Source organism: Coturnix japonica, chromosome 11 (assembly GCF_054131305.1).
Source record: "Coturnix japonica strain WE chromosome 11, WE-NBRP24, whole genome shotgun sequence".
Classification (NCBI taxonomy): Eukaryota; Metazoa; Chordata; class Aves; order Galliformes; family Phasianidae; genus Coturnix; species Coturnix japonica.
In genome coordinates this window covers 19,888,769-19,907,200 of record NC_140673.1, presented here as the reverse complement: position 1 = coordinate 19,907,200, position 18,432 = coordinate 19,888,769, and the positions used below count along the sequence as shown (strand labels likewise).

The 18,432-nt window shown below is 44.3% G+C and overlaps 1 protein-coding gene across 7 annotated transcripts in view; it reads right to left on the bottom strand.

Moving 5' to 3' along the window:
• The window catches only part of ST3GAL3 (ST3 beta-galactoside alpha-2,3-sialyltransferase 3), a 138,748-nt gene that overhangs the window by 114,934 nt on the left and 5,382 nt on the right, over positions 1-18,432 (bottom strand). The gene's annotated exons all lie outside the window — the stretch shown is intronic.

Sequence of the window (18,432 nt, the reverse complement as noted above, 5' to 3'; positions counted from 1 at the left end):
ACTCTTCACTACATGCTTGAAACTATGAGATGAGCAAATTACCCAGAGATTCGCCCATAAGAAAAAAAAATTCAGCCTCCAACTAGAATTAAATGCACTAAAATATGTTGATTAGGAGCTTATTGCACAACACTGGCACAAGGAAGTTAATTCTATGCTTTCATAGTGCAGTCTACATATACATTGGTACCTTTGATATCTGAAAATATAAAACAATAAGCGCTAGATACAGAACAAGAGTAAATTATTTCTATTCATTATTTACATGGAGTTTTAACCTCAAAGCACAGTCTAATTGTACTAATGACAGTGTCTGACACTGATGAACAGCCACACGGCTATCAAAGAGCTTGGGAAGGCTGTTGCACATCCTCACCTTTTTACATACAGAAAAATACTTACATGCCATCAAAGGCAATTAGGATAACAACTATTTCGATGCTCTGCTCTTGTTTTAATGTCTTCTGAAGACTTACATTGTTTTTTCCTCCCCGTTCCCGGTATGGATAAATTCTGTGTTGGCTTTTCCAAGCTATCTCCCAGAAACCTCTCCTTCCTCAAAAGCAATAACCAGGGCTCCAGAAATATAAATAGTTCCATCAGGAAACTCGCATTCCTCAGTTTGTTTGAAAATGATCTACTGCTTTGCATAGCGAGCCAGTGGCTGAGAGCCTCCCGAAGCCTTAAAGCAGACAACATCTGGCCCCGCTGCCAGAACTGCCAGCAGGTTCCTATGGACAGCTTTACAGGGACACCTCTCACCTCCCGTGTCTGCTCACAACAGGATGGAGAAGCGTATGGGTGTAAAACAACTCCTGAACACGAGCTCTTTATAGGCATCTTTGCCAGAAAAGGGCAACGTTCAACTTACAAGTTCAGACCAAGCCATTTATCCACATGAAAGGTGATGCTGAACAGAGAGAAACGTTGGATTCATTTTTTACCACTTCTTTTTTTTTTTTTGGTAGTTTGGAAGCAGGAAGGGATTGATTTTTTTTTCTACTTGGTTCCAAAATCGGAGGAGGTTTCTGACCCATCAAATCCTAAAACCCATTCCGTTTCCAAAGCACACGCTAATAGGGTTTGATAGGTCCGACGCAGTAAGTTGCTTTATAGGTAATTGCTACACACAAACAGACATTGAACACGTGTTCTTCCAAAGCCAAACACTTTGAGAAGCACCCCAGGTGACTTGGGCTTCTCTCACTATGCAGCTCCACAATCACAATCTGCACAGCGCATTCAACACCTGTACCCAAATGCTGTGTGCTGTCCTGAACCAGAACAACCGCACACCTAAATTTTCACTTCCTATTATTTCCTACTTTTTTTTTTTTTAATTACTAAAGCATTTCAGGAAATTATTTGCTTCATCAAAACACAACAATAACAGCCCAGAGACGGACGAGCAGAAGGTCATTTTCACATGCAGAAACAGCAGAACAGTGCGATGTGATTCAAACGGCAGCACACAAGAGGAAGTTGATCATCACACCGACGGGTCCCTGGACAATGCAGCTGGAGATTATCTAAAGGAAAAGTGCTCTTCCTATCACACCGCATATAAAAATACAACTTGTCCCTTTAATTTAAGACTTGGCAGAAAAACCCACTGAGAAAACAGATTTCACCCAGAAGGTTAAGCTGTAAGAAACATCGGTTCCAGACTAAGATCACTGGAATTAAACTTCTGAGCACCTAACTCGATTCTACAAGTTTGTGAAGTCAAACACCTGCTCGCACATTTTTCTTCACATCTCTCCCAAATAAGCAGGAGAAATTTTAAGCTCTGAATCATCAGAAGTGCCACAATTCAGAATGTGAGCCTCAAATGCTGCTATTAACCTTGCCCTCTAGGGTGGCCACCTGGACTTCCATTGGACTTCCAGCATCTCTGGAAGAATCACCTCATAGAATGGGGTAGGTTGGAAGGGCCCAACCATTCCAACCCCAGCCTTGGGCTGGCTTCTCTCCACTAGTTCAGGCAGCTCAGGTCCCATCCAATCTGGCTTCAGGAAGCTCCAGAATGGGGCACCCACAGCTCTCTGAGCATACTATGCCACCAAAAGAACAAAAGCCACAACAACAACAAAAAACCCCATACAACAAAATCCCACACCCTAGATCAATGGGTTGCTTTAATCAATCTATCAAAGCAAAGGAGTAGCTCGCTTTAGAACAGTACTCGGCATCCAGCAGAGCTGAGACACCAATTGGTTCTGACAAAGTGCATGTGAAACTGCCAACCTCACCAAAAAGCTGCAACTTGCAACGACTGATTGCTGCCAGCTGCGACTCCATCTGACACAAACTCAGTTTCCACAAAGAAAACCTCCTGTATGCTCAAGGCAGACCTGCCTTCCCCATTCCCTATCAGCATTTCCAGCCACCTGCTGACGTCCGCTCCCAGCCAGGATTTCATGGGCTCGTTGGGATTCACAAATTTTAGAGTTTAGCAATTCCTGGATTACTTCACGAGCAGAACTCCTCATAAATGGCAGCAGTCGTTTTATTGGCTTCATTCTAAAGCAGCTGTTTCCCCTCCACACCTTCACTCAAGTGGCAAAGTTACAGCCCCACGTTGGCAGGTTTGGGATCCAGTCAGAAATGGAGCGCAGCCTCTTAGTGTGTGACAAGCAATCTGTATGGGCTACATTTTGGCCACAGGTTTGACTGAAACTGCCTGCACAAATGAACAGATGATAGGAGTGAGAAAGAGCAGCAAGTAGGACGCTCCACAAATACAGGCTACTGCAAAGCTGGAAGCACCAGCTCACCAAATACAAAGGATTGCTGAGCTCTCAGAGCAAACAAACAATACATTCCCTCATGGCTTCAGCTGGTGGTTTGTAAAGTCTGGGGCTGAGGTGTGGGGGGTGGAACTTTTTTTTTTTTTTTTCCTTGGTTTTATGACATTTTAAAACTTCAACAAAAGAGCATCTCTCCCAGTCTGGATAACCTTGACATTCTTTTTCAACCATAATAAAACAAACAAGCCTGTTAATTCTCCCAAACCAAATCAAGTAATGGCAACCTAGCCATAATAGATGCTATTCAGCGTGACACAAAACCCCAGCGTTCTGAGGCCAAGGTCTCCACATGGAGAAACGTGAGCCAAAAGCAGGATTAGAAGCCAACTTCAAAATTGCACATCTGGAAGAGAACTGCAACCACCTTAAGATCCTCCCTGCATCCAAGCAGGCAGTTATCACCAGCTCCAGGCCCACTGACATGCAAGAGAAGGAAATGAGATTTATCAGTTGCAGCAGGCCACTTTCCCACAGCTGGCTATAATTAAGCTAATTTGGTGGCCGTAACTTACAGCGAGCAGAGCCTTCTCAAATCACTTGGCAAGTATTTCTGCCAGCATTTCACCAGCTGTGCTGACCAGGAACGTCAACTGCAATGTCATTCTGCAATGCCTGAGGTCCAACACTGAAGAACAGTACATGAATTCCCTTGAGATACCACCCAGCACCAGCACTGCCTGCAAGAAACTGAGTGAGAAGACAGCACGTGAAGAAAGGTACCAGACTGACTCCACTGAGAAAAATCACTTCTGAAAAGGCAGCCGGATCCCTCGCCAGACTCCTGTTATGCCTTGGACACACCCATGCTACATAAAACTTATTAATGACCATGTGGATATTGAACACATTTTGGAGCAGCAGGAACACAATAGGCTATATAATTCCTAGGCTAGACGTGCAGCAAAACCTCTAAGCCAGTTTTTTTATTCTGGATGCACAAGGGATAGCTTTACCACAAAGGAATGCTTTGGGCTACATTGTGACTTCAGCACAACTTGCTGCATGGCAATATTATGCAAATTTAAACCCAATTGCCAGGCTTTAAATCCTAATCCATAAGGGATGGCAATGGGTCTGGCAAAGGGCTCAGTTAAATATTATCTAACTAGATAGAGGTTTTTCTAGGGAAGTTTTGCACACAGCAGTAAAAATCAGAGACCAACAGCATCAGCAACAACACAAGTAACCCCAGCACACATTACAAACATACACACTGGTAAATATCAGTTAAATAAGACTTAAGCCTGCTCAGGAACCTGCTTTGAAGAGTCCCATTCACAGGCATTTTAGCCACAAAAGGAAGAGTAAGGAAAGTATGGACCTGCTGATGAAATGCACAGCAGATCTGCTGGCAAAATAAATAAAGGAAAAAAGGGCCTGGAGAAACGAGCAGACAGAAGTCTCATGAAATTCAGCAAAGGGAAATTCAAAGCCCTGCTCCTTGGGAGGAATAACCCCATGCACCAGCATAGACTGGTGCACCCCACTGGGAATCAGCTTTGCAGATAAGGAGCTGGGGGTCCTAGCACACAACACATGGAGCACGAGCCATCACCACATCCCTATGGCAAAGCCCAGGCTGCGCAGGACAGAGCCACACAGCTGTTCAAGGGGATCCCTCAGAGCCCCAGCTGGGACCAGCACTGGGCTTCCCATTGCCAGAGGCATGGGGCACACTGCAGTTAACTAAGATGATTACAGGATTGGAGCATCTGCCATGGGAGGGGAGGCTGAGAGCTGGGGTCATTAGCCTTGAGCACAGGGGATCGGGAGAATCTTAGTCATGTGCATCTTTACTACTTGAGAGGAAGAGTGCGTAATTAACCTAAAACAACGCAGAAGACCCTGTTCCAAGCTAACAGCCTTGAGCACACCCTGTGTGCCCCTTCCTTTAAGCCACCCCAAGGCTGACAGGTCCAGCTGCCAGAGGCTGTTCCCTTTGGTCTCCTGCTGCCTTGCAGCTGGCCGACACTGCCTGCCACGCCGTCAGTTGGACTGAGAACGCTCGCTGAAGGCAAGCCATAAAATCAAGGGCTAGGGCTGAAGCTCAAAGAGCATAAGTGATGTTTCAAAACCTGTTTATAACCAGTGCTAGCAGCGTTTCCCACAGCCAAAGCCCAGAAGCATACCAACACCTTCCTACCTACTCCCTCTCCATCTTAGCCCAACCCCTGCCAGACATTTCTCTCCTGTCTTCCACTCCCAAGCAGAGGCCAAGTCCCCCCAAAAACAATCCTACCATCCCAGAAACACACAAAAGTATATGAAAACAAATAAGTGAGCAATTTTCCAGTGTTTAGGATTAAACTTCTTTCAAGCTTGTCTACATACAGACTTCCACCATGAAATTACACTGCAATTGGATGACTCTGAGAAACAAACTCATTTAAGCTCCCTCTGCTGACAAACCTGGGAGCACATCTGTACCTACAAGGGGTCTCTTGTGACAAGTGAAAAACGTGATATGTAAAGCAGCATTCCTCACCAGCAAAGCAACAGATAAACCCATACTAAGATTCCCAGCAACGTAATTAAGTTATGGTACAGTCGGTATATGGCTGTGACCAAACTGAAGATGTTTCACTCCCATCAGCATTACCAATTCCAATCCAAAATTAAGACCAGCCTCAAGGTGCACTTATATAGTACTCTGGTAACAAAGCAAAATAAAGGCCATTCTCACATGATGCATTCCAGCACATCACTGCAGCTCCCCACCACATCTGTGCCAAGACAACTGCTCACAGGGTGGAGGCTATAAATCGGATCACTGAAAAAGTATGAGACAAAAACACCAAGAATATCCCAGGAAAAAAAAGCAACCACGCAGTTACTTACAGCAGGTTTGTCACCAAAGTCAACATCCCATGTAACTATACCCTCAGAAACTCAGTGTTGGAAAGCTCAGGTCCTTTCCACAGAACTCAAATGATCCCTGGCAAAGCAGAAACATTCCTTAAAAGCGGGTCTTAAATAACTGCACACCTGTCGACACTCAAATAAAACACAACTCCATGGTGAATGAGGGCCAGAGACTGCCTAAGAATGTGGCAAATAAAACAGAAGAGGAAAGATTGCAGTAAGGCTGTTCAACAAAAGAGATGGAATAACTGCAGCCCTGTCCCTCATTATTCCTCATGCCCAGGAGGACAACTCTCTGCAAAGCTGTCCATGGTAACAAATGCTTCAATCTAGGACAAATCAGGAGCGTGGCACTGAAGGAGAAGCAACCTATATCAGAAAATGCTCCTTTGTTGCCAGAAAAAGTGTTCCAAAAAATGAGAAAACATTCATGCTGACCTAAAAAAGATAAGGGATTGTCCACAAAACCACTTGGAAAATTCATAAGTGGATGAGATGAAGACAGAGAGGTGACCCAAAGAGGACTGTGCAGTAACACACCAACTGTTCCAATGACCAATATATTGGGAGCACAAAAAACAATCCGAACTCTGTGCTCATATATCAACATTTGGAGAAAATAAATAATAATTGTATCTTACAACAACAGTACCCTCTACTGTTATGAAGTCAAATAGCAAAAGATGAAGCCCAGCTCTGACTATCACAGATACCCAATGCAGGAACAGCCACCAAGAACACCCACATAGCTCTAACAGCTATTTAGCTTCCTGGGAAGAACTTCGAAGTCTGTTGGTTTCTTTACACTACAGAATCAGATTTGTGGTTGGTTATGATGCTCGTTTAGTTCTTTTCCCCAGACCTTTTACTGTGGTTGGCAAAGCAACATTTTTACCCTTAAAAATAATAATAAATACTGAAAAATTGAACACCATCTTCTTCAGAAGCCCAGAGTCAGTCAGCACCACAGCAATATCTTCTGGATCACTCACAGAATACTGCTTTAAGTGGGGCTTCAAGGCTAGCCATGAACTTCAGCAGCTATGACCCTCCATACACTATGAGACCTTTAAAGCTGGACCCTAAAGCTCCTCACGACCTTCGTGAGTTGATCTGGGGACTCCTCTGCTTCCCTTTGAATTATGGAGCATGCAGCAATAGCATTACCAGAGTATGGTACAGGATTCCTGCAACAAACCCAACCAGGGCAAGGGCAGACCAAGGCACCTGAGAAGGACTCTGTGCCATTACTCAGAGGTAATTTATCAGAGCTCTTAATCCTACCCTAGACAGCTAAAATTACATATCAAGAACCTATCCTATGAATTAATCCTGTCTGAAAAGCTCATATTTGTCTTTTGTTTGGAATGTGATAACTAACAACCACAACCCTGAGGCTAGCAGGTTGGCTTTCCCTCCCAAATACGTCAAAATGGTTTCACGTCCTTCCATTGGAGCAGAACCACATTTGAATACATCCCAGGGCAACAGCAACAGGGCAACCATACAAATATTTGAATCTTGGCAAGTAGGCGCAGTGTGGGTTATAGTGGTGTTTATAATGAGTTACAGAAAATGACAAATTGATCCGAATCAGCACCACAAGACTGAAACCCCAATGTATTTGCACTGAAAAGCGTGAACAAGGTTATAGCTGTGAGCCACAGACTCCACTCAAACAGATAAGACTTCCAAAAGCAATACTCTAACACAGTGCCATGCTCCAAGAAACATATTTGCAACTTGCAAGGACTGAAGAAAAGCAACGAGAATGAGTCTAGAAAATGTAAGAAAACAGAGACCAAAAGCCTACCAGCCTAGAACATGTAAAGACATGCTGAGAAGAGGAGGATATTCACGAAAGCTTTCCACTGACTTGACTGCAGTCAAAATGATTTAGGGCAGACATCAGGAAAAATCTGTCTACAGGGAAGAATAATTAAGCACTGGGATAGATTGTCCAAGTTTCAATCACGTTTTATAGAGTACTTCTGGCATATGCTGGCATGAAATTGTGTTAAAAATATTATTTCTATAGGCCAGGAGAAAGACTTTCTGCAGTTCTTCCCAAGGCTATTTTCTACAATTTCCTATAGAGGAAAATATTTTGAGTGGCCATTATTGAAATACACAGCTTTTAAAATGAGCAGCAATACTTAAGATAAGATAACCAGGAAAACAAATATTGGCAGAAGTAAAAAACATTAATCCACAGAAAAACAAAACAGGACAATCAGCTTACAAGTTAAATATTTACTCGAGTATCTCAGACGGTAACTAAATTGTTATACAACAGGAAAGAAAAACACCTTGCAGTTCTTACTCTCACTCCTGTGTGTTGCTAATCCCAGTGAGGCAAGATAGCTGGGCTATAAGCTACAGAACCAGGAAAAGAAAAACACAGCAGAAATATTAAAATCAATGAAGGTTTATCAGTTAAACAGATTGGCTGCTCAAGACCTCGACTTTCATTTTAACATCAGAACAGCAATAAATGCTGTGTAGCAAAAGTCACATCTTTTTCTATTCAGTCCTGCATGATGGTTACAACCACAGCAACTGAACTCCATTCTCTCCATGGTACAATCACCCTGCATTCACCCAGAGACCTTTGGCACTTTCAAGACTGTTGCAGGTCCTTTCCAACTCAGGATATTGTGTGATTCCATGACTGCCCTCTAAGTAAATCCAAAATCATTGCCTGGTTGGAAAGCATCATGGGAGAAGAGAGAAATTAAAAGCAATGGGTTTGGATTTGCTCCTGTCTTCTAAATGAAACTTCTGATATATGTAAACCTGCATATGATCATAATCCTGTCCAAGAATACAGCATCCAACATGCAACTGCATGGAATTTATACACTGAACAATAACATATAGCCATGTTCCCCCTAATGTTTTATGGGAGCAGGCAGATGTTCCAGAGACGAGGCTTCACACTGCACAGGACGTAGGAAAGGAACCACACAGCAATCAATGCAAAACGAAGCCTTCTGGAAACATTCATCCTGACTGCTCCCACTGGATATGGAAAAAGGGAATGCAAGGATTTTTTTTTTTAAATTAAAATGTTTTATAAAGCATATGCTGAGGAACTGATAGAAGTTCTTTTAAGAGAAACCAGCTTAGAAGAGGAAAAATATTGCAATCTCAGCTCTTACTGAAAGATTTTGGTGTTTGTATGGATCATAAGCTGGCATGCTTTAGAAATCCGACATTCAAAGGCCAATAAACAGCTGCTGTAAAAAAGAGACAACCACTCCTATCAGTGAGATCACTGCAAACAGGGACAGTCATGAGCAGTTGACTAAACGGACTCAAAAAGTGGATGAATAAAGGCAATAAACTACCCCAAAATTAGCTGGAGAATAACAGCTGCACTGCATGGGGAACCCTGGAACTGGAAGGATGAAGAAAGAAGAGCAGAAAGATGGACTTTATTCTATCAGAGTCTGAAGAATCTGCTGGATTCTACTGAAGAATCAACAGAAAAACTCAAAGGGATTGGAAAAACCAAACACAAATATAGAAGGGAAGCCTTGAAGGTGCTCGTTTTCCTGGATGCAACACAATGCAATCGCTCATCTCTCCCTCTGGAGCGGGCTGCAAACCCAAACTCAAAGTCACTTCAGTAAAGAGCAAACTTGTGTTCAGCACTCCAAACATCCCCACGGTTGGTCATAATGCAGACGCACCTGCCATGAACAGCTGGCAGCAGTGAAAGGAGCACAATGCAGCAGCGTACGCACCCAACCCAGCTATTTCCAGTAGCACTATCTCCTGCAGAGGGAAGCAGTTATCGCATGCACGCTTTCCTCGCAGCCATCATATTCACACCAGTCCTTGACATCTGATCACACAACAGTCTGCAATACCCACCCTTTTTCCAAATAGTTCTTTGTTATTCCAAGCTCACTAAATAGCTGCTTGTCAAGGACTTGGAGACTAAATTACTAGTGTTGCACTTCCACTGCCTTTCTTCCCCAACTTTCTAATTCCTGAGCTCTGGAACTTGAAGATAAAGCCCCGATTATCTTGGAATACTGTATTTCTCACACGGCCTTTGGGACTTTGCTTTCTATATAACTACATCTGCAGGGATAAAAGCAGACAAGTGGAAAACATTTTCAGTGTCCACCTCATCCTCTGAGCCCTTCAGGGGAAGAAGGTGACAGTCACCACAAGTTACAGTTTAGAACCACAGAATCCTTTGAGTAAGAAGAGACTTTTAAATGTCACCTAGGCCAACTTAAGAGGTTCAGACCACTTCTGGATTGAGATAGGTTTGTTTTGTTTTTAATGTAGGATGTACTGAGGTTTACCCAGGGGATGGCCAGCAGCCACTTGATAACTGCGAAAGAAAGAAAAATGCTGCAATTTTCTTTGTTTGAAGTCGCATTCTCTCCATCTGCAATAGCTTCAGACAGCACAGGGATTCACTGAGGGTCGAGCAGAAGACAACTGCTGCCCTCAAGTGGTCCCTGCCACAACCGCACATCACAGAGCCCACGGCCCCCAGCCCGACCGCACACCTTTTAAGTGGTGCTGGTATGGATTGAAGATGACATTTCCTAAAGAGCTGGACTGGGAGGAGAAAGGCAGCTCCTGTATCTTCTCACCAAATCACTTTCCTATTCCCATCCACGACATGAACGAGTTTCCCAGCAAACCTGGGCATGAGCCAGAGGAGGACCTGACTAACCATAGGCTCAGCAGAAGGCGTTCCACCACCACACGTCCTGAATTCAATTTGTATTACCTCTGCTATCACGTTATTTAGTCTTTGAAAGATTAAAGTGCCTACCAACAACAAAATCGGATCTGAAATTGAAGCAGTAATCACAACTCCCCAGACAAAGATCACAGAATCGCATGCTCCTGAGGCCGAGACACAATGTGCCTTTTTAAACATCCTCGCTTATGGGAACAGACAAGTGTAAAACGCCAGCCAAAGAACTGCTCGTACAGGGAGAAATGATGGGGATAGCAGAGCTGACAGCTGCAGGCACACCAACCCGAGCTGATGGGGAGGGATTGGGCAGGAAAACCCCAATACTCCTTTTCTCTATTTTAAACCCACTTAATGAAGCATTTGAATCACAACTCTGACTAACTCCGAGTATTCACATGCCAGGAGGTCTCTGCTCACAGATACAATGCACTGTAACTGTAAAACTAACCCTGTTAGTTTGTTGCAGCAAAGAGAAGCAACGTTACATTGTGCCGAAGCTCTCATCTTTTCCTAAGCACCAACAGAGCCTGTTTCTCAGCCTGCAAACCCCTGTTTCAAAGGTTTGGAAGTATTCGAACCACGTCTGAATCATCCCTGAATACAAAATCAATTGAGGAAATCCATTCAGAATTAGCAGTTCTTTAACAGCAATTCAACCTGCACTCTTTACACTGCATTAAGTCACGATTCTGCTTCTAATAAAGCACTGGACCTGAACACAACAGCTCTGAAATACATAGAAATTAAGGTTGTAACAAATCATATTTAAAAATGATATAAGTTTTTCCAATGCTCAGATAAAGTGCTTCTAAGCAGACACTTCTAAGCAGCAACAGCACCAGCCAAAAGCAGCATCACTACCTTCCCAGCAGCACAATGGGGAAGAGCCTACGCTCTATTTAAAACGTGACAGAAACGTGTGGGACAAGTCTCAGAAGGCAGGAAAGCCTTAGCAGCTAAATTCACAGTAATTAGATTTCTAATTATACTTAGAGCACCAGCGACTGCTATGCTTGAAGCGACCCAAACTGCTCCATTATTTCCCAAGTTCCATGTTTGAGTATGGAGAGCAAAAATTACATTTTTCCATTATAAAGGACCACAACCTTTAAATAGAGGAAGGTAGATTAATGCAGCTAGAAAGCAGCAAGTGTAGTGCCTTTGATGTGGCGCACCTGAAGGCTGAATAACCCCATGGCAGCACTCACAGCTGCTCAGGCACTTGCACATCTTAAACAGCTTCTACAAGCAAGTAATGCCAGCTGCATCATCCCCTAATTACAGGGCTCACACCCAGCCACCAGCACTGCCCATGCAAACTATCCCCTCACCAGCTGCGTCACTGACACTGTACTTGAAAACACTGCTGTGCTTTTACAAATATCAGCAGAAAGCTCAGCCCTGAGCCAGCAGCTTCAGCACATTACTGTTCTCCTGCATCTAGCAGAAGAAGAATGTGCATTACAGGGAAACGAGCTTCCTTTGGCTAAATGGATGCTGGATCAGGAGCCTGGAGACCTTTATTCTATTCATAGCTGTGCCCTTGAGCTGCTGTGTGACATGGAATAATTTCACCTCCCCCCGCCTTCTTGAGTCAAGTTTATTTAGGCTACTGCCCTTCATCCTAAGAAACATGGCTCAGTGCATCTTTTTGATTCATATCTCCAGACGCAACATGATAGAACAACAATACTTGTGTAGTATTACTGCTGTGGTGAATTTGATTCACTTCTGACCAAGATTTAAAAAAGAAAATGAAACTGCACTAACACATCATTAATGTGTCATTAGCTTCATGCTTAGCCTTAGTACATAGGAAGCCATCAGCTACTTACCTGCCTGAGAAATTCAACATGAATTGATTTCTGTGCCATTGCGTTTTCACTCCTTCTAATAAAGCATTCTATAGCCACACTGTGTTAACTCTGCTGACTCCAGGACTTAACTGGATACTGACCCAGTTCGGATGGACCTTAGATTCAATCCATGTTCCTAATACTGGAAAGCCAGAGGAATGCTAAGATCAAAAGAACATACTGTCACAGGAGTGAATTAAAGTAGGAGTGACCCCAGCATCACCTGAAAGAAGTTAAAAGCAGAGAAAGAATAGCTAAATTCATACACTCCAATGTATGTGTCTGGGATTATCCAGGGTATGGTTATTCACTGCATTAAGAACTGAATGTGGTCTGGCTGTGCTGCTCTTGCCAGCCATGTCCAGGTCTGCCCAGATCACTGCCTCAGCCTGAGGCTGCTATGACACAAGCAGTTTATGTCAGAAGAACAACCTGTAACAGGAACAAAAGCACCTTGGGTATAAGGCAACCATCGAGGAAAAACTGCTTTTCCAAAACTTGCCTCACTGCTACAGAGTCAGGATCAGTCCTGAGGCCATGATGGACAGAAGACCACAGCAGGGACAGCTTGTCCCACTCCAGACAATCCACTATGAACCCCTTTGTGCCAGAAGCTATCGCACCAATAACGTCAGCAGATAGGGCGTGAAGCAGAATTCAGATGAGCATGAAGGATGCTCAAAGCCAGCATGCCCACATTACAGCAGACAGAGATCTATTCTACCAAATGAATGCCGTGGTGGAGCTCCCAGTGAGACCAGTAATACCTTAGGGCTCAACAGCCACGGCAACGATCTGTGTGTCACTGGAATAAGCAGAGAGGAGACAGAGGAAAGGCAGGAGCAGCTCAACAGCACGGCTGACGTGGCCTTCACAGGGAGGCACTGTTCCAGCTGAACCCGGTGCCAAGGGGCTGGCAGGCAGCTGGTATGAATGAGTCCTTTCACCTCTGAAAGCACCCAGCTGCAGAGCATTTGCTAAGAGGTGAAGTGCTTTCACTGCATTGTGCCTCACAGAATATGAGCACTTGCTGACTTTGACATCCAGAGAATTGTAAGGGTGCAACTTCAGCTCCTGGCTGGCATCAAGCGCAGCCCCTTACAAGCCCTGAGTACAGGCACAGCAATGCCACTGCTCAGCTCATGGGGGGCTCATGGTGCTGTGCTGGTCCCCATGCCTGCCCCTGTGATCCCAGAGCCTCAGGAGCTGCCCCAGCAGTTCTGCACAGCAATGTTGCAGAGACAGAGCAAGGTCCCCAGAACAGCACAGTTGGACACTGTCAGGTGTTTCACCAGGGGGCACTGAGAGCACTCACCTGCAGTCACACACAGATACCACCACAGCTGCGCTTCCTGACCTCTGGGAATTCAAATTCAGCTGTGCTCCCTGTTCTGGCAACTTACCAGGGAGGACAGAGTAACCTGAACACCGATAGCAATTTCCGGGTATTAAATCTATTTTCCAGTGCTCTGCCCAGATAAGAGAACCAGCCACCAGAACAGCACTCAGAGATTTCCAGTCTCAGGCTGGTCGCAAGTAGAACAATTCAGTCCAACAGGACAGACTTCTTAGAAAAGTTAAGGTATTCTACTGGCATCTTGTCTCAACATCTATTTTTACACCATTGTTTTTAATATTTGCTGTTGCCACGATAATATTACTTCCTATTTTGAACTCTTATTCCCAAAAGTCATCATTGTGATACTCAAATCCCTAAAGCATCTGAAAAACAGCAAAGAGGTTCCTTAAATCTGTAGCTGGATCCATTTATGAGCTTTCCAACCACTCGTTACCAGTTCTGGTGAAGCACAGCACTAGCACAGACTACACAAGAGCTGAGCAAAGGAAACAGGGCTTAAAGCAGCTGTTGCAGAAAGCTCACACGGTTGCAAAACACCATCTAAAAACTTTAAAAGGAAAAATGCCACAAATTTAATGCCCACAAACAACTATCAGGTTTTTCAGCCTGCGGAGCAGCAACAAGATCTACTGTTAAAGAAGCAAACTCACCCATATGGCTAAGGCCATAGAGAACAACTGAAATCAGATCACCATCAGTCTGTCACCCCTCACAATATGGATACCAGTGCGCTGTAATTCTATGCTAGAAAAGGACATGCTCTCTCATGCACCTAACTATAAATCCAGCCAGCTTAGCTCCAGCCACTCTCATCAGAGATTTATGCTCTCAGCACCAAGCTGAGTTGGCCCTGAAATGCTATTTTTGTAGGAGCACTCTGCATTTCCCTCTTCTGGTAGAGGCGAGCAGCACAGTAATCTCATAGCCGAAGGTCTGAGCACAAGGCTATTGCACACCCCAAGACACAAAGGGCATGAGTTTGTCTCTGTGGCTGCTCACACAGCAGCTGAACACCTTTTCATTTGTCTTTAAAGAACAGGATGGGAAGAGGTCATATGTCAGAGTATGCAGGACACACTCCCTTACACAGAACAGGCAGCAATGCCTGTAACTCCATCTACAATTGTACCCACACCGCATACCATCACATGTACTGCAAGGCTTCAACTGTGTGAGAAAGAGCATGCACAGTCCAAACCCTCCTAACAAGATCAATTTCTTCCACACACTTCAAGAATTGACAAAAATACCATTTCATTTTGAAGGGGGAAATCACATAGACAGGTTTGATTGCTTTTCATTAATTTAACCTTATTTGCTGAGCCTGGTCTCCATGGAAATGCAAGCAGAAGAAAAACCTGCAAGCAGAAGTGAGTCAGTTCTGCCTGTTTATGTCTCTTCAGTTCCCATAGAAACAGACATTAAAAAAAAGAGAGAGAAAAAAAAGGATGAGGGTCCTGAAATACCTTCAGAAAAATCTCTTCCCAGTTGCCTTTCCAAAATTAGCATTGAAAACAACACCGAGCAACAGATGACAGAGAGGTGACTTGGTTTTGTTACGCAGATGCTGATAGAAAATACCTGGGGATGTTTCAAAAGCCACATCCAAAGTGAAAGCTCCCAATCTACGCTTCCAAACCGTATCAACTTCAGTTTTGACTGCAGTGCCTAAAGTAGGGTGTGTATTTTTCAATTGATTCAAAGCTAACGTAGATACAAATAGAACAGAGGAAATCTGTGTCACTATCCCTGCTCCAAATACATTCTAGTATTTCAAGAGGCCAAAACAAAGAAAAAAGACAAATGCTGCCTTGGGGGAACGAGTCCAAGATTCCCATATCAGCAGGGCATTAGTAAAGGAATCACTCCTCCCTTTGAACACCCTCACTTTTAAGTTGCAAAATCAGCTCTACACGCAGAGGGTTAAGTAACAAATACCAGTATTAAACATTAACACAAGCCTACTCTGTCCTTCACAGTTATGGGTACAAATGCACTCCTCCACGCAGATATAATAACTCCTGAGGCACTGGCAGCAAGAATCCATCTCCCATCCTACTATCCAGGGATACTGGGGCACTTCCCATGCATGGCATTCTTCTCCATTGCACTGCTATCACATTCCTTCTTCCTCAGAGCCAAACACACCCAAGTAGTAGGAAGGACAGGACAGAGAGCTCTTAGGGAAGCAGCTGTGGTGCACATCTCAGACCTCTAAATCCTGCTCATATCACTCCTGTTATTGGGTAAAAATCCCCTGGCATCCCACACAATGAACAGAGCCATCATTACCTGCTGCTGCTGCTGCAAGGTCCTTCTGAAACACACAGGACAGCTGACCCCAATATCAAGCTTCTTTCCTTGTATCCACAACACAGCATGATTGCCACGCGTTAGCACATTTCCATGCAACTCAACACCTTTAATCAGACAGCTGTGGCTTTTGTCATTCCTGCCTGCTTGGGAAGAACAAGCAAGGAAGGTGTTTCTCTTTTATCACTGCCACCAGAGCAAAGCTGCAGAAGGGAAAAGAAAAGGTAACAAACACAACAAAAGAAAGGCTTGAGGAGGAACAGCCCAGCGTGATACTTCCTGCAAGGAGAAAGAGCAGCAGCAGCAGTCACGGGAAGTTCGTCTTCAATGGCAGATGCAGCTGAACTTAATTCAACCTTAATTAGCTCACATTAGCTCAATTCAATCTATTCCTGTTACGGGAAAGATAAGCCTTAGGGAATTAATTATTTTCTACTCCCCTTTGTACAGCAGCACAGTGTAGTGTCACACCACAAGGAGAGCAATCTCTCAAAACCCAGCAAGACAGCGCTCAGAGAGGACAGATCTGAAGTTCAGTGGAGAAGGTACAAGAAACACCGGTGGGCATCCTTCCATCCATTCAGAAACAAAGCTTTCCTTCACGGAGGTGTCAGGAAGCAACAACCACCACACTTTAACTTTTCCTTTACTCCAGCAGCTAAATACACAAACAACGCCTTAACGTGACTACCTTTCTTACAGTTATCAACCTCATGCATAACAGCTCCACACAAGCATTTTCTAAAACATTACAGAGACAAACCAGACAAGCAGCAAAGCAGCAGACAGATCGTTTTTCCCTGTACCCTACAACAAATTCAATACTCATTAGATATTAAATGCAGGGGTCAAGTTCATTAAATCCAGGCTCTGAAGAGATGCCGAGGTGTCAGCTGTCAGGATCAGCTTCGTACCTTCACCAGCACAAAGAATGGGGCAGAGAGAAGGCAAATGTGATCACTGCAGGTAGGGAGTCACTGCTACACCCAATGAAGACACCGATCACGGGGAAAAAAACAGAATTTAAGGACATAAAAATCAATACTCTGTGATTATTCAACACCTGAAAAGTAACACTGCTAACTTAGGGTTAGCCTTTAGGCCATCGCTGTTGTATCAATCATGAAGACATACACAAGGTCACAGCTTGAATTACTGGGAAATTAAAGCACAGCAGCTATCAGGCAGCAACTGTCCTGTGTGCTGATTAGGCAAGGTCCCCTTAGAAAAAAGGAAATGTAAATGCAACTTTATACATCATATCGCGTTCCATCAGCTCCAGGAGGCCTCACCACGGCTAAACGAGCAACCTCAGTTCAGTCATTTGTTAACTCCCGAATGCTTATTTACAGGAGGTTAGTATTAACCCTACACATCGAGGCTCCCAACGCGGGATTTTAGGTCTGCCTGTGTTCCTCAAATGTATAATTAAAGGATAAATAAGATGTTTTAATTACACACAGAAGAGTGGAAGAAAGCAGATGCACCCCTAACAGATCACATGTGTGGCATCACATCCTGGAGCTCCTGAAAGCAGGACCTGAGAGCTGCCACAGCACTCAGCACACGCTGCTCGAAGTCTTGTTTCCAGCAATCCACCTTTGCCTACAGACCTACAACACTGTATCACAAGGCAAAATGACCACCAAAGCCCCAGGAAAGCTTAGAACAACAAGTCAGACATAGAGCTACAGCCACACATCCAAACAGGCGGAACCTGAAGGAATTCAGATCCCACCACGGCAGCCTGGCACACAGCATGTAAGCACACAGCTCCTCCTCCACGCTTAACAAAGTTCATTTTGAGGCTGTGGCCTGAAGGGCTTTTCGGTGTATGCTTCTGTTGTTTCTTTGCCTTGGGTTCTGTTTGGTTTTCATCTCTGGCTGTTTGTTTTTGGGAAGTCTCAACACGATTTCTGACGCTGTGAGAGGAGCAAAGGACAGCAGGCACTGTAAGTCAGCAGAGCTGTTCCCTTAACTACTTTCTATTCTTATTCCCACTTGTGAAGGATTTTCTATATATCACTGACAAAGTGCTGGTTTATAGGCTAACAGCAAAGCAATGAAGCCCACCCTGCAGCACACACCTGAAAAGAACAACTTTTAGGTCCAGAAAGATTTCTGTCTCCTCCTATAAACTGTCTTCTTATACCCACTCTAGTACAAGTCACTTCAGCGGTCCTGACATTAAAGTCATTGCATCAGTACAGACAGAACCTCTGAGCCATCGCCTGTCACCACACTAAACTTCCTGCTGCACATAACAAAAGATAAGGGGTGTGCAGATAGAAAGACAGGGTCAAATTTGACAGGCGTTGCCGTAGGAACCTCCAGCAGCACATGCACCAACACACCACAGCACAGACAGAATTGGACCGATGGCTTCGTCAGATACACAAACAACATTGCTGTGTGTTTCTAAGGCCTGAAGCAGGGAGCAACGGTGGACAGTGAGGGGCCTGAAACACCCCAAGGGACAGACCAGATAGAGGGTGGGAG